At 39.9% G+C, this 14,339-nt stretch overlaps 1 protein-coding gene across 1 annotated transcript in view; it reads left to right on the forward strand.

Annotated features, from left to right (window-relative positions):
- The window catches only part of LSAMP (limbic system associated membrane protein), a 654,959-nt gene that overhangs the window by 481,191 nt on the left and 159,429 nt on the right, over positions 1–14,339 (forward strand). The gene's annotated exons all lie outside the window — the stretch shown is intronic.

Below are 14,339 nucleotides of genomic sequence, written 5' to 3' on the forward strand. Positions count from 1 at the left end.
GCTGAAGCTGGTTATGTGAGATTTAAAGAAGAATCACACACAAACCTTGCTCCTCAAAAGTTTACTATCGATAAGAAGTGATGAGCTATATTAAACCCAACACAGTAAAACACAGAAAGTAATAGGTACCAGGAAAGAGGTTCAAGTAGGTATAATGAAAGCTCAAAGAACAGAGCAGATCTGCCAATTAGAGACTATCAGCAAAACCTTTTAAATCGAGATGGCATATAAGGTTTACATTAAAAAATGGGTAGGGTTTGAATTGGAGCAAAACCTCCTAGGTATAGGGACAGCAGGAGCAAAGGGGTCCATCTGTTGCACCTGTACTCTGAGTGAGGTTAAAAGCCAAAAGCCTCGGGGCTTCCCTGGTGGCGCAGTGGTTGAGAGTCCGCCTGCCGATGTGGGGGACGCGGGTTCGTGCCCCGGTCCGGGAAGATCCCACATGCCGCGGAGCGGCTGGGCCCGTGAGCCGTGGCCACTGAGCCTGCGCGCCGGGAGCCTGTGCTCCACAACGGGAGAGGCCACAACAGTGAGAGGCCCACGTACCACAAAAATAAATTAATTAATTAATTAAAAAAAAAATTTTTAAAAAAGCCAAAAGCCTCCTGAACAGATTTAAACTAGCTATATCCAATATACCTTCAATCAAATCCAATCTTATAATGGAGTGCAAATCTAATAGCCAAAGTTTTGTCCTAGCACTATCAATCCCCTCACATGGGCATAGAGGTGATGAGATGGGTCCTTCAAGTGATGACAGATAGGATTATTCTGCTTGATCACCTACCTTAGTAACCAGAGTAGATCCAAACATCTTTTAGCTGCCTTCAAATTTAAATTTACCTTCGGCTGACAATTTGCCACTCTTGAGGAGATTCAAATGAATAAATGAGTATGTGAGGGCAATTCTCAAAGCATTCCCTAATTTTTAGCAGTGGTGGTATCATTAGAGCAAGTGTATAAATTCACAAAGTGACTCTTTTAAAGCAAGCAACCATTTGGATGAATTATACATTTGTTTAAATTGTTAAAATTAAATCACACTACTTAATAGTTGCACTTATATATTATTTCTGGACCCCTTGTTCCTATGAACCATGGGGATCTTTGGCCTCACACAACGAAAGCGTTCAGAACATTTCAGGATGGAAAATAATAAAAAGGAAACTAAGAAAAAAAACCTTTAAATGTACAGATAACCTGAGTCCCCCTCTCATCATATTGCTTAGGAGCAGTTTAGTCCCTGGCTAATGTATTACCCATAATTTATTGCAAATTTATTAAACCCCAGTAGCTCAGAAACCTAGTAGCTTATGGATAATCCTCTAATTAGTGGAATTAGAGGATGATACTGTTTCCTTTGATTAATTGGCACATGTGGAGACTGGGTGCCCTCTGAGGCCTTTCATTTGCATATTAAGTTACCACATATCAACGAGCTGAAATCCAAAGGGCTGGGGCCTCCAACTACTCACCTGAAGTCAATGTCCTGTGGAGCTAATTAAATCACCACACTCTTGCCCTTTTCCCTTTTTCTGCCCACTTTGGTACAGATTTCCAAGAAATAACCTGAAAGTTAAAAAAATAAAAAAGGAATAAACAATTTATGAATATGTAGAAATTTACCATTTACAAATTCTTTTCACACATACTATCCCATTGAACTCTCTCAGCAACCCTCTTGAGGACATACCACTTTATTCCCGTCTTATAAATATATAGGAGAGTGATAGGCCTCCCAATTTACAAGGTAGTAATTGATCAAGCTGGGACTCACACCTGTATCTCCTTACGCAAGGTCTTAACTATCTTCACTATGCCAGTTTGTGCCCTTAGAGAATTATCCCAAATTGTATAATAAAAGACATGAAGAAAATGTTACTTTTCTGGGCTTCCCCGGTGGCGTAGTGGTTAAGGATCTGCCTGCCAATGCAGGGGACATGGGTTCGAGCCCTGATCTGGGAAGATCCCACATGCCACGGAGCAATTAAGCCCGTGCGCCACAACTGCTGAGCCTGCACTCTAGAGCCCGCGTGCCACAACTACTGAGCCCACGTGCCACAGCTACTGAAGCCCATGCACCTAGAGCCTTTGCTCTGCAACAAGAGAAGCCACCGCAATGAGAAGCCCCCGTGCTGCAACGAAAGGTAGCCCCCTCTCTCTGCAAGTAGAGTAAGCCCGTGTGCAGCAATGAAGACCCAACATAACCAAAAATACATAAATAAAATAAATAAATTCAAAAACATTTTTTTTTTAAATGTTACTCTTCCAACACTGGTCATGTTCTGTACAAACGGCCGTTATACTCGTGGCTTTTGGGGAAAGGGGTTAAATGGAATTAATAAAAAGAAAGTTTAAGCATTTTAAGTGGGAAATGATGTTCAATGAGAGCCAGAATGGAGGCGATTGTTACTTTTATATTCTCCATCGCAGGATTTCAAGGCCAGACTGGATGGCTACTTGATTGCAATGCTAATTCAGATGTCACACATTCAAATGTGTGATCCGGCAAGTGGATCATTAAGGTCTCATTGCTGAGTTTCTGTGGTTTTAAAACAACACGGCACACATTACTGGGGCAAAAAAAATTTGCAGGTCAATGCCTTTGCTGAGCATTCGTCAGAGCCTGGACAAAAATAAGGAAGTTATTTTAGACAGCAGGTAGTTCCAGTAGCCAAAGCTAAGCAGCCATCTTCTGGGCATCTGCCACAAAGCATATTATCTTTGCTGGATAGAAGTAAGAGAGTATATTTGGAAGGATTTAATAATGGTTCTGAAGGGCCCTATTGGTATAAATGCCTATTATTGTTGTCAGTGTTATTTTAGAATAGCAGGAGGGAGGCATTTCAAATAGAAGTTCAGCTTCTATTCCCAGAAGCCTCTCCAGATCCAGCCCTGCTGTGGTCTTCAAGCAATCTGTGAAACTGGCCTCCAGGAAGGGAGTGAGGGAGAAGTCTGAACTGCCCACATGGTATGCTGGTTGCTAGTGCAGAGAATTGATGGGAGACTGTTTCTCTGTTTAATTACTAAATCGCTTCTCATTTTGGTCCTATTGCTGGAGGTGAGGCTCCCTTCATTGGCAGTTCTGGGGTGAGAGTTAGATCTGCTCCCCAGTGGTGATACACATTGTGAATATGCTTCAAGCCAGACTTGTCTGAGAGGGTGAAAAGAAAACATGGCTTTTCTTAGTGTTTCTCACTGTGAATTCTGAAAGCAGCTATAGCCCATCCTGGAAAAATATGGATCTCCATCTCTAAGAAATGCATGGAGAGAAACTGGCAGAGTGTCCTTCGGTGTCTGCATAAGATAAAATTGTATGAAGGTGTGGCTAGCCTGCCGTGATTTGGTGCTTCCTAACTCATCTTCCACTGCATGTTCTGATGTTAGAAATTTCTAAAACAACACATCTGCGTAGAAATGACAATACAAGACGATCTTAGGAGAAAAACCCTGTCGCTTAATGGCCTATATCTAGCTTTTCTCCACCACCTCTCTTCTCTCAGCATCTCCCGGTCCCTCTAAAATAGCATCTGCCTCTTGGTGACGCCAGCTCCCTCACCTAGTTAAGTTGCCGCTGCAAAGGAAACCTGGGGATTGATAGCAGACAGGTTTAATGTGGCTCGAACAGAGCAGTCAAGCTTGGCATGTGGGAGGCTGCTGGGGAGATGTTACCGCAGGCTCAAACGCATTAGCTGATTGAAGTTGCTGTGAACTGACAGCTAATGGGGGAGCTTTCTTTGAGAGCTATTTCATTTTGGGTGCAGCTGGATTAAAAAGAATTTTTTTTTCCTATGGGAAAAGAAAACAATGATTTTTTTTTTATTGTTTGCCTTTTATTAACAGTTGATTCCAGAGGTATTATCTTGGCAGGCATTATATTGTCTGATTAAAACCTTGACTGTTAACTCTTTAAGCCCCTCTTCTAGGTGGCGGGTATGCTAGGCACCAGGGTGTAGCTGCAAAGCAATGCCAACCACGTGCCAGCAGTGCCATTACGAAGACTCTGAAAGGATGGGATAGGGTGGGAATACCGGATGAAAAGCTGACTGAAATTTGTTGGCTGAAAGAACTCAATGCTAATTTGGACGGTGCCTAAAAGTTAACCATGTGCCAGTGGCATTCTGCTTAGAAAAAAGGAGGAGTAGAACTGGAATTTCGGGAATAACAGGACTCAGACTGTTTTGCATGCACTTAGATGGGTAAAGAAGAGCCACCTTTGGGAATTAAACTAAAATATGAAATCTCCAGGGTTTGCTAGGCTGCCATAACAAAGTGCCACAGACTAGGTGGTTTAAACAACAGAAATTTGTTTTCTCAGAGTTCTGGAGGTTAAAAGTCTGAATCAAGGTGTTGGCAGGGCTGGTTCCTTGAGGGCTGTGAGGGAAGGATCTATTCCGGGCCTCTCTCCTTAGCTCATAGATGGCTGTCTTCTCCCTGTGTCATCACCTCATCTTCCCTCTGTGTGTTCTGTGTCCAAATGTCCTCTTTTTATAAGGTCACCAACCATATTGGATTAGGGCCCACCCTAATGATATCATTTTAATTTAAATATTTCTTTAAAGACCCCATTTCCAAATATAGTCACATTCTGAGGTATTACATGTTAGAATTTCAGCGTATGAATTTGCTGGGGTGAGGGTGGGTGTGCTGGGGGCAGGCATGACACAGTTCAGCCCGTAACAGTCAGGGATACGAGTCTTCAGTTTGGCACAGGGTATGTTCAGCCATCAACATGGCCTAGACCCTAAAAAAAACAACACTGTTTTCCATAGAAACTCTCTCTGTTTCTGTTGCCACCAGAATGCTTCGTGCTCTGTCTCTCTGTCTCTGTCTCTCTCTGTGAGTGGGAGACCTATCATTTGTGGTCAGATCATGGGGTCCCATGGCATTCTACCTAAATTCCAAACTACAATAAGGCAATTAATCCAATTTTTTGGAATAAGTCTGTAATAATAGCAAAAGTAATAGTAATAGTAAAATTAAAACAGCAGCTACCTTTTAGTGAGTGTTTACTGTGTGCCAGTCTCAATGTCAAGTATTTCTATATATTATCTCATTTAGGTAGACAAAATTATTACCCCGTTATCATAGACGAGGAAATGAAGTCCAGGGAGGCTAAGCAGCTGGTCCAAGTTCAAAGCGTTAGTTAGACGCAGAGCTGTATTCTGCCTAAACTGATCGCCATGTCTTAACTACTACACTTTATTGTATAGAACCAACCATTTCCTAAATATGGCTTTGAAAACCGTCTTTGTGTTACAAAATCCTCTTTTTTTCCAACCAAACTCTGACGTTGAGCTCTATTAGATAGCCCAGCTATATAATGTATAAGTCAAGAAGAGGGGTACAGAACCCTGTCCGTGCAGCCTTCCCATTTCCTTTTCTTGGAGTATGCACAGATCTGAAAACCACAGCCCTAAATCATGCCCTAAGTCATTATACTTTTGGACTCTCTGCCTTGGAAGCCTTGAACTCTGTCTCATCTGCTCTGATTTCCTTCTCCTCCCTATAAACCTTATATTTTTATATCCTGCTCAAGAAAGAATCTGGGGCTAAAATCCATAATAACTTGCCCAGTGTATTTCATGAAGCCCTTAAACTAGATTATTCGTGGCACCTAGTTATAGAAATAAAGAAATAGCTAGGCCGTATTAACAGCATAGAATATTGTAGATTATTGCTAAGGAGGATTAGAAGCATCTAGATCAAGAGATATTTCTAGAACCTGTGTCCTAAATACAGGATGTGGTTTGCTGAGAAAGGAGAGGGAACAATTATTAGGCCCCCCTCCAGGTCTAAGGCGGACTGCTCAGTGTGGGATTTATTGTTTATTCCCTGTAGCCCATGGGGAAGCCTGCACATCTCCTGGCTTCCCTTCTACGAGCTTCCCTTGACAGTAGGATGGCCCAGAAATTGATCCCATTGAAGGGGAAAAGTTGTTTCATTTGGAGACAGAAATAACAAAAGCGCTTAACGCTTCACTTGCTGAATCCTCTGCAGAAAAACAGCCTTTACAGCCACCCGTCTGCAGAAACGAATCCCGCTATGGAATATTATCTTCTCATCCTCTCTGCCATATGTTCAGGCAATCTGTGTTTCACAGCCTATATTCATACACTGAGTCAGAGGCAGTGGGGTTCACTGGGCTAAGCATCAGCCTGGAAAATGGAGGGGTGTGAGTTCTAATTCTGTCCTTCCCCCCAGCTTGCTGGCTGACCTTCAGGGAGGTTGTATCCACTTCATATTTGCCCTCCATTTCCTCCTCACTTACCACACGTGACTTACAGTGTCTGGGCAAATTGAGGAGAAATACTAAGAATGTCGGCGTAGAATTTCACAAAGATCTTTGAAGCTTTTAAATGCCCCCCATTTAAAAACACTGTTCTGCTGCTGCAGTTGTATAACTGAATCACTTTGCTGTACACCTGAAACTAACACAACATTGTTAATCAACTATACTCCAATATAAAATAAAAATTTTAAAAAGAGATTAAAAACCAAGTTAGAGTAACACTAAAAAAATAAAAAAATAAAAATGCTGTTCTGAGCCCATTGAACATCCTTTAAAAAAATGATCCTACCTTTTAGTCATTTGTCATCTATTTGGAAAATAAAGCATGTAGTTGTAAGATTTGTTATAATATCTTAATACTTACAGATAGTCATTTACCCTCTTAAAATTAAAGTTCTCTGAAGAAAACATTAAGGAAGGCATTGTACAGCTCCTGTAACAATGCATTCATGCAGCACCTCAAATTCTTCATAAAGTGTGTGTATATATATATATATATAATACATATGAATAAATAGACAAAAAAGTAATTCTTTTCATCTCAAAAAAAAGTAACAGGCTCAGAAATGGTTATTACTACATTCCTGGAAATTGCAGAATCTTTCTTATCCTCTCCCTTTCGGGGACCAGAGGAGCTCCCTCCCTCTCTCACTCCACTCTTGGGGAACCTGAGCAGCACATACCTGAAAATATTGGACAAAAGATGGGGGTGACATAGAGGTAGTAGACAAGGGCCTTCTATAACGAGTGATGATTGTTACAGTTGGAAATCATATGGTTTAGGAGAGCATGTTTTTGAGGTCTCTGCTCTATAAGAGGGTCACCATGTTTTCCAGAAAAAGGTATGGTCTTGCTGTGTACACTAAAACCGCAAGGTTGGTACAAGGGCTTTGAGATGGAAGCAGCTGAGTCATTATGTTCACTGAAATTACACCACACAGGCATTTGATGCTGACATGAAAAAAAGAAAAATTCCTCAGCTCCTTTGTCCTGACATAGAAGTCACAGTGTAATATGTAATGGCAAGAAAACTGGTGAATTAGCTATTGTCCCCAGTACCCCTTTGAGGGTCATGTGGTTGTATCCCGTAGGCATAGGTGTATTGGGGTTTAGGTCTTCCCAAAGAAGAGATTAAAATTAAAAAGTAAATATACTGGTGATGGGGCCTCTGGGCACTTAGAATGCAGTTTGGGGCCAGGATAGAATTGACAAGGTATCACTGAATGTTAGGTGGGTCAATGGCCACAAAGTGCTCAAGTTAACAGCTTCCTAAACAGGCTCTGTTTCCAACATAAGCCATGTGCATAGTTGGTTGTACCCCTTGGGAATGAATGTGGTGTAGAATAGACTCCTTCATCTATCATTAGTAGAGATTTTTGGTAATCTGATACGAGTTTTGACCTTTTTGGTATTCTGATATGAGTTTTGACCTTTATAGGTACTAGACTTCTTCAAGTAAAAATGCCAGGCTTCTAATACCTGTCACGAGTATCTTCACCCCACATAAGTTTTTCAGATAATTTGAGTTAAATTTCTATAAGATAGTCACAAAAAGGAATGGAGATAGCATCAAGGCACTCAAAACAAAATTGGACAGTTGTACATGTTTGGGGTGTTAATTTTGACCACAAATGTTTGTTGGGGGTACATTTAGACTGGGTGGGTCTCTCAAAAGGCTCTGAATTAGAGTAGGCTTGCAAGTTCCAGAAGGCTTATGGCATCTGAAGAATATTGGACTGACTTCTTCTTTAAGAAGTCCATAAGGGGAGATTGGTGCTGAAGGTATGAGCATCTTAAATCCAAGGAACATTTGAAAATTCTTATGTGCTAGAGTTAAATCTAGACTGATATATTTTATTGGAAAGTAATTAGAGAATTGCAAAGGTTTTTAATTATAAGTCCCCAACATTTTCTTTCCCTTCTTGCCATTTGGATTTCTCCTATCATGGAAGCAAGCTGACATGGACCTACACCCAAGTATTCAGTGAATCTCTCATAAGGGGTAGCTTTAGAACATGAGTATCTCCTACCAAAAAGTAGTTCCTATCTAAGAATAGAGGTAGGTGGGCAACCAGCTGGATGTCAAGTCAATTAAAGCGAATGGTGCAGAAATAATGAATTTAATGGGGGTAGATACTTAATTGTGCCAGTCTGGCAAGCCAGAGCATTTCTTCTCTGTGCATTCAGGTCATTTGGAAGTGACTAGCCAGACTACAATAGAAGCGTCTCTCTTTTAGGGTTGGTTTTCCAGAATGATGCAGAGTCACTCATTCTTAGATAGCACTCCTACTAGTTAAGATCTTTCTTGCAGAACTCTATATGCAGGTTCAAGCCCCAAACCTCTGATCTCATACCCTACTGCTCTGCTGAATCTTCCTCTTCAGTCAGATTGTAAGTTTTCCAATATAGCTATTTGGAGATAATAATCATGGAAGAGGTGACAAGCTCTTTCTAAAATGTATCATAGAAGGTATTAAGTCTCCAAATGAGGTTCTGGGCAAGGTGTATCATGGTAGTCTACATTTGAACTGGGTTATACCCCTGTTGACCCTGATTCATGACTCAGTTTCAGTTTTCTTCCTTGGCAGTCGCTTGAATTTTCTAACAAAACTCTTGAGAAAAAAAAAAGATCTTATGCCAGCCTAATGAGAGCCTTGGAGATTTATGCATAGAAGTTCGCTCCTTTGACCTGTCCAAATAGTTAAATGAAAGAGACCACTCACCTTTTCAGGATCAACAGGACTCGTGTGGCGATTTGTGTTGAAAGCAACTCCAGTTTTGCACGAGCTCCCTGACCAGCCAAGCAGGCAGGACGTGGGTGCCATGAGAGCGGCAACTTTCTTTTGCAGTTGTCCTTACAGAGTACCTGGCTCATTCCAACGTATGCCTCAGACCTCACCTTAGATAGCATTTCTTCCAGAAAGTTTTATCTGATAACACACACACACAGGTGTGTGTTGGGTTAGCACCCCTTCTTTTCCCATTGGCAATATTAAAATGACTTTTAAAACTATCTGTCTCCCATTCCCCAATGTAAGTTCCTCGAGGGTAAGTACCATGCTGATTTTGTTTACTGGTAGTATAGTGTCTCGCATACAGTAGATGCCTAGTAAATGTTTGTAAATGAATGGATTGAAGGAATGAATGCAGTCTGATTTCACTTCTCTTTTCATGGGATGTGAACACGGTCTACTGAGCTATTTTAGTAAAGAATTTATTAGGATTAAACCAGGAACAGGGGTAGAACAATTATAATTCCAGAGAAGCTTCAAGAAAACAGAGAAATCCTATTCAAGATGCAAAGATTGAGCCTCAGGTCAAGATTTACCACCAAGTTATAGATAAAATATCAGAAACATTAGGGAGCAAACAGGTAGAAGGGTAATATCAATGTCAAGTACAGAAAGCCTGGCACAAATAGGCAAGGACCAGGTGGATCCACAAGGTCAGAAACCAGCAGAACTCAATCTGGTAACAGGATATGGTGCATTGAGGAGGAAACACTTATAGAGCTAGTTTAAAAGACTGAGTCAGTGTCTTCCTCTTTGATTAGAGACTATCTTAAAGGTGGCATCTACTAAATGCTGGGCTCTGGTAAAAGAATCCCTTTTCCTTGCCAGCCATCCTAAAATCATGTGATTTGTTAAAAACACATTGCCCTTTTATGCTAGTCTATATTTGGTCCCAACATTGAAAGAGCTTGACTGTAGTGCAGCTTAGTGTTCCATCTCAGTGCTGCAGCTGATGTGTCTAAAAGGAATGTATCAGACCCTTGCATTTTCCCCAGTCCTCTTTCTCTCTGCATTTGTCATATCCTTTTCAACTTATCTGGCCCCTTCCTGAAAAAACTCCTTGCGTGTTTAGAAGTTAGTTTTTCTTGTTCCCCATGGCAATGTCCCTATACCTGTATATCTGGAGGAGCATACAGGTCGATTCATCCTATCACTAGATCTCACAGAACTAAGTACATGAATGTCCAAGGGTGGGGGAGTAGAGGCAAGGCCCTGTCCTTCAGCAAAGGCCCATTGTGGGCTGTCTACAGTAAAACTGTGATCCCAGGCTGGCTGCCTAGGGCAGCCCCGATGCCAGAGATGCATGGGGAAAAGTTGTAGACCCTCCAAACAGGGAGGCTCAGAAAATTTAATGAATGAATGAAGGAAGGAACAAACCTTCAACAAATATTCATCAAGTACCTTATGGATATAACATGCCAGCTGGGAATAAGGAAAAGGGGTTGGGGGGGGGGTAAGGCAGAAAATAAACAATTAAAAAGCAAATGAACAAGATATTTTTAGATTATTATATGTGATACAGAAGGAATAAAATCACTAGGATGATGTAAGAGGAGGTCAAAGGCTCAGGAATGACTACTTTAGCAAAAGAGCTCAGGGACCACCTGTCACAGAAGGAGACATTTGACCTGAGACCTAAAAGATAAGAATAGAACAATCATGGGAAGAACTGGGCAAAGGGCATCCCAGGCGGGGGGACCAGAAGAACCAAAGGAGCCTCCAAAGCAGGCAAGGGCTAAGGAAATAGAAAACTGGACGATGTGGATAAGCACAGTGAGAGAAAGCCACCCTACCATAAGAAGACTTTGGAGAGGTGGGCCGAGGCCAGATTCTGCAAGGACTTGTAGACCATGGTAAGGAATTTTGCATATTTCATGGTCTTCCTATTTTATTAGGATACCTTACAACCTTACCCTTATAATTTTTAAGTCCTTCTTAGGTCATGTTTATGGCGGCTCTATTGGTGCCAGAGTTTTGCTAGCCAGAACACTGAGCTGAGTTATCCTGATGAAGGAAAAGTTCAGGAAAGAGAAAGCCTGACTGGAGAGAGTGTTGCAGAAAACCCCAAAGTACTGCTGCAAAGGGAGTTTATTTGGCTTATCATGGATACATGTGTATATAAAAATCGACTACGCTATTGTTTCATCCCATTAAATTTGTCTCACTGATCAGTTTTGCTAATTAACTTTGGTCTGATTCCACTACACGCATACATATGTGACTGGGATGTGCAGAAAATGGCTCTGGATAAAAATTTGCCACGGAAAATCAACCCGATAATCAAAGTTGTTTAACTCCTTTTTCAAAGATAAAACAGAGCAGGCATGTATGAGGAAAAAAATGAGCAGGAATTGAATGAAGGGATCTGAGAACCAAACAAAAGGAACATCCCCTATGGCTGTCTCTGCTGGAGCATAGGTGAGATATAGTGCTTGAGAAGAGGCTCTGAGTCACACTGAAAGAAGGTCAAATCCCCTCTACCAATTACCATCCATCTTTATAACTTTGGGTAAATTACTTCAGTTCTCTAAACCTCACTTTCCTCATCTATAACATGGGGATAACAATGTCTTTTGCATAGTGTTTTTGTCAAGATTAAATTAAATAATAAAGCATTTTACACAGAGACAGTATACAATAAGCATTCAGTAATGGCTTTTACTATTATGGTAGTTTTCTTTATATCTCAGATTTATTTTGTCTGTTGCTCTTTGCTTTTACATATCTTGCTGTCACCTTATCCTCTTATAAATCCGTTCCACAAGAGATCAGACCCTAAAAAACTTATTGAGCTGAGAAAACACCAGATTTTTTTTTTTTTTTTTTTTTTTTTTGCGGTACGCGGGCCTCTCACTGTTGTGGCCTTTCCCTTTGCGGAGCACAGTCTCCGGACGCGCAGGCTCAGTGGCCATGGCTCACGGGCCCAGCCGCTCCGCGGCATGTGGGATCTTCCCGGACCGGGGCACTAACCCGTGTCCCCTGCATCGGCAGGCGGACTCTCAACCACTGCGCCACCAAGGAAGCCCCAGACTCTTTGAATAAGCAGAAAAGAAGACAGGCAAAAAATGAACTGGAAACCAGATGAATGAAATCTCCATTCAGTAAAATCTTATCTTTGTGATATGTTTCGTTACTTATGAGGATATGTATTTGAAAATTCATATCATTTCAACTAGGCCATCTTTACTCTTAAGACCTGATCCAGAGGAGACTGAAATGCTTTTGGACTTGACTATCTGGGCCCAAGATTTTTTCTATTTTGCACTCAAGTGCTAGAGTAAGATGAACATCGCCTTTCTGCAGAGCTTAATCAAAGGCCCTACCTATACATAGATGTATACTTTCTCTCTGAGCTCTCTCCTGAACACTTTCCTAAATGCATAGTCTTTGGACAGATCCCTGACAGTGGCCCTCCCATCAGTCAGCTCCCAGCTTGGAGACGGCTTAGTGAGCTGTTACATGACAAGAATGCACAGAAACACAGCTGGTAGTATGTTACCTGTTGAGGCTGGCTCATTCCAAGTTCACCACTCAGTTTATTCCACTCTCCCACCGGTTCATTCACAAATTTGTATCACATTTAATTGCCAACTTGTTGATTTGAATCTAAGCCTGTTACATGCATGAATTACTAGGCAATTAGTTAAAAAAAATTTTTATAAACTTTTAATTAAATTATAATGTGCCTACAGTACAGATTAAAAATCTTATGCATTTTGATGACTTTCCACAAAGTGAACATACTAGTGTTACCACATCCCACATCAAGAAATAAGACATGAGCAGAAACCCTGACACCTCTCTCTTGCCTTTCCTCAGCATTTCCCCTCTCCAAAGTAACCACTGTCATGACTACTTCTTTCACTAGAAAGAGGTTTTCTTTCTGTCTTTTTAAGTAAAATGGGATACCATAATATGTACTCTTTCATGCTTGGTATCTTTCACTCAGTATTATGTATATATGCCATTTACACCATCATGTCATCTGCAGATAATGACAGTTTTAGTTCTTCCTTTATAATTCTCATAACTTTATTTTTCTTGCTTTATGGCATTACCTGAGAGCTTCAGTATAAAATGATTAGAAAGGACAGAAGAAATCCTTGTCTCATTTCTTATTTCTAAGGGAAAACTTTCAATATTTTGTCATCGAATGTAATGTTTATTGTAGATGTTTGGTTAACCCCCCTATTCAGATTGAGAATATTCCTTTCTATTCCTAATTGCAGAGTTTTTGTAACGAGTAAGTATTAAAATTTAACAAATCCTTTTTCTGCATATATAGAGAAAATGATACAGTTTTTCTTTATTCTGTTAATATGGTGAATTACATTGATTTTTTTCAAATGTTAAACCAACTTTGTGTTTCTGAGAAAAAAAATCTAACCTGGTTTGAAATATTACCATATTTAAATAAGATATTATATATGATTCTAATGTGCTGATATTTTATTTTTGCATCTACATTTATAAAAATCTGGTTTAGTATTTTACTTTCTTGCATTTTTTGTCAGGCTTTGTTATCAAAGTTATAATGACTTCAAGAAATTGGTTTTGGAAATATTTCTCCTTCTGTTTATTCTCTGGAAGAAGTTTTTTGGGTTTTTTTGGTTTTTTCTGTTTTTGTTTTCATTTTTCCTGGCTTAAATGTTTGCAAGAATCTTCAATGAAGGGCCTATAGTTTACTTTGTGGGAAGATTTTAATTATGCCTTAAATTTCTTCAATAGATATTGGGCCGTTTAGATTTTCTGATACCTCTTGTGCCAATTTTGATAAATCATTTTTCAAGAGATACAGTATTTTCATCCAAGTTTTTAAATTCATTAGCACTAAGTTGATTACACTTAATTTTTGTTCTCTATAAATTCTGCAGTATCGTACACATCTTCATTCCTAACATTCAGAAGTTTTGGTGGGCTGCTTTTTGCAAACAATCTCTCATGGGGTTTATCAATTTTATTAGTCTTTCCTAAAAACTAATATTTGGCTTTGTTTATTTTCTTTATAGTATATCTGCCTTCTCTGTTTTGTTAATGTCTCCCTTTTATTATTCTTTATTTCAGTTTTATTTGCCTTTCATTTTATAGCTTCTTAACACAGATTCTTATATCATTATTTCTAGACTTTTAAAATTTTCTAATATATTTAAAGATATAAATTTACTTCAAATACTAATTTAGTTGCATCCTTATACCTTGCTTTTACTGTTACACTGTTTAAAAAATTTCTAATTTCCACTGTAATATTTTTTGGA

The sequence above is a fragment of the Tursiops truncatus genome, chromosome 4 (genome assembly GCF_011762595.2).
Source record: "Tursiops truncatus isolate mTurTru1 chromosome 4, mTurTru1.mat.Y, whole genome shotgun sequence".
Classification (NCBI taxonomy): domain Eukaryota; kingdom Metazoa; phylum Chordata; class Mammalia; order Artiodactyla; family Delphinidae; genus Tursiops; species Tursiops truncatus.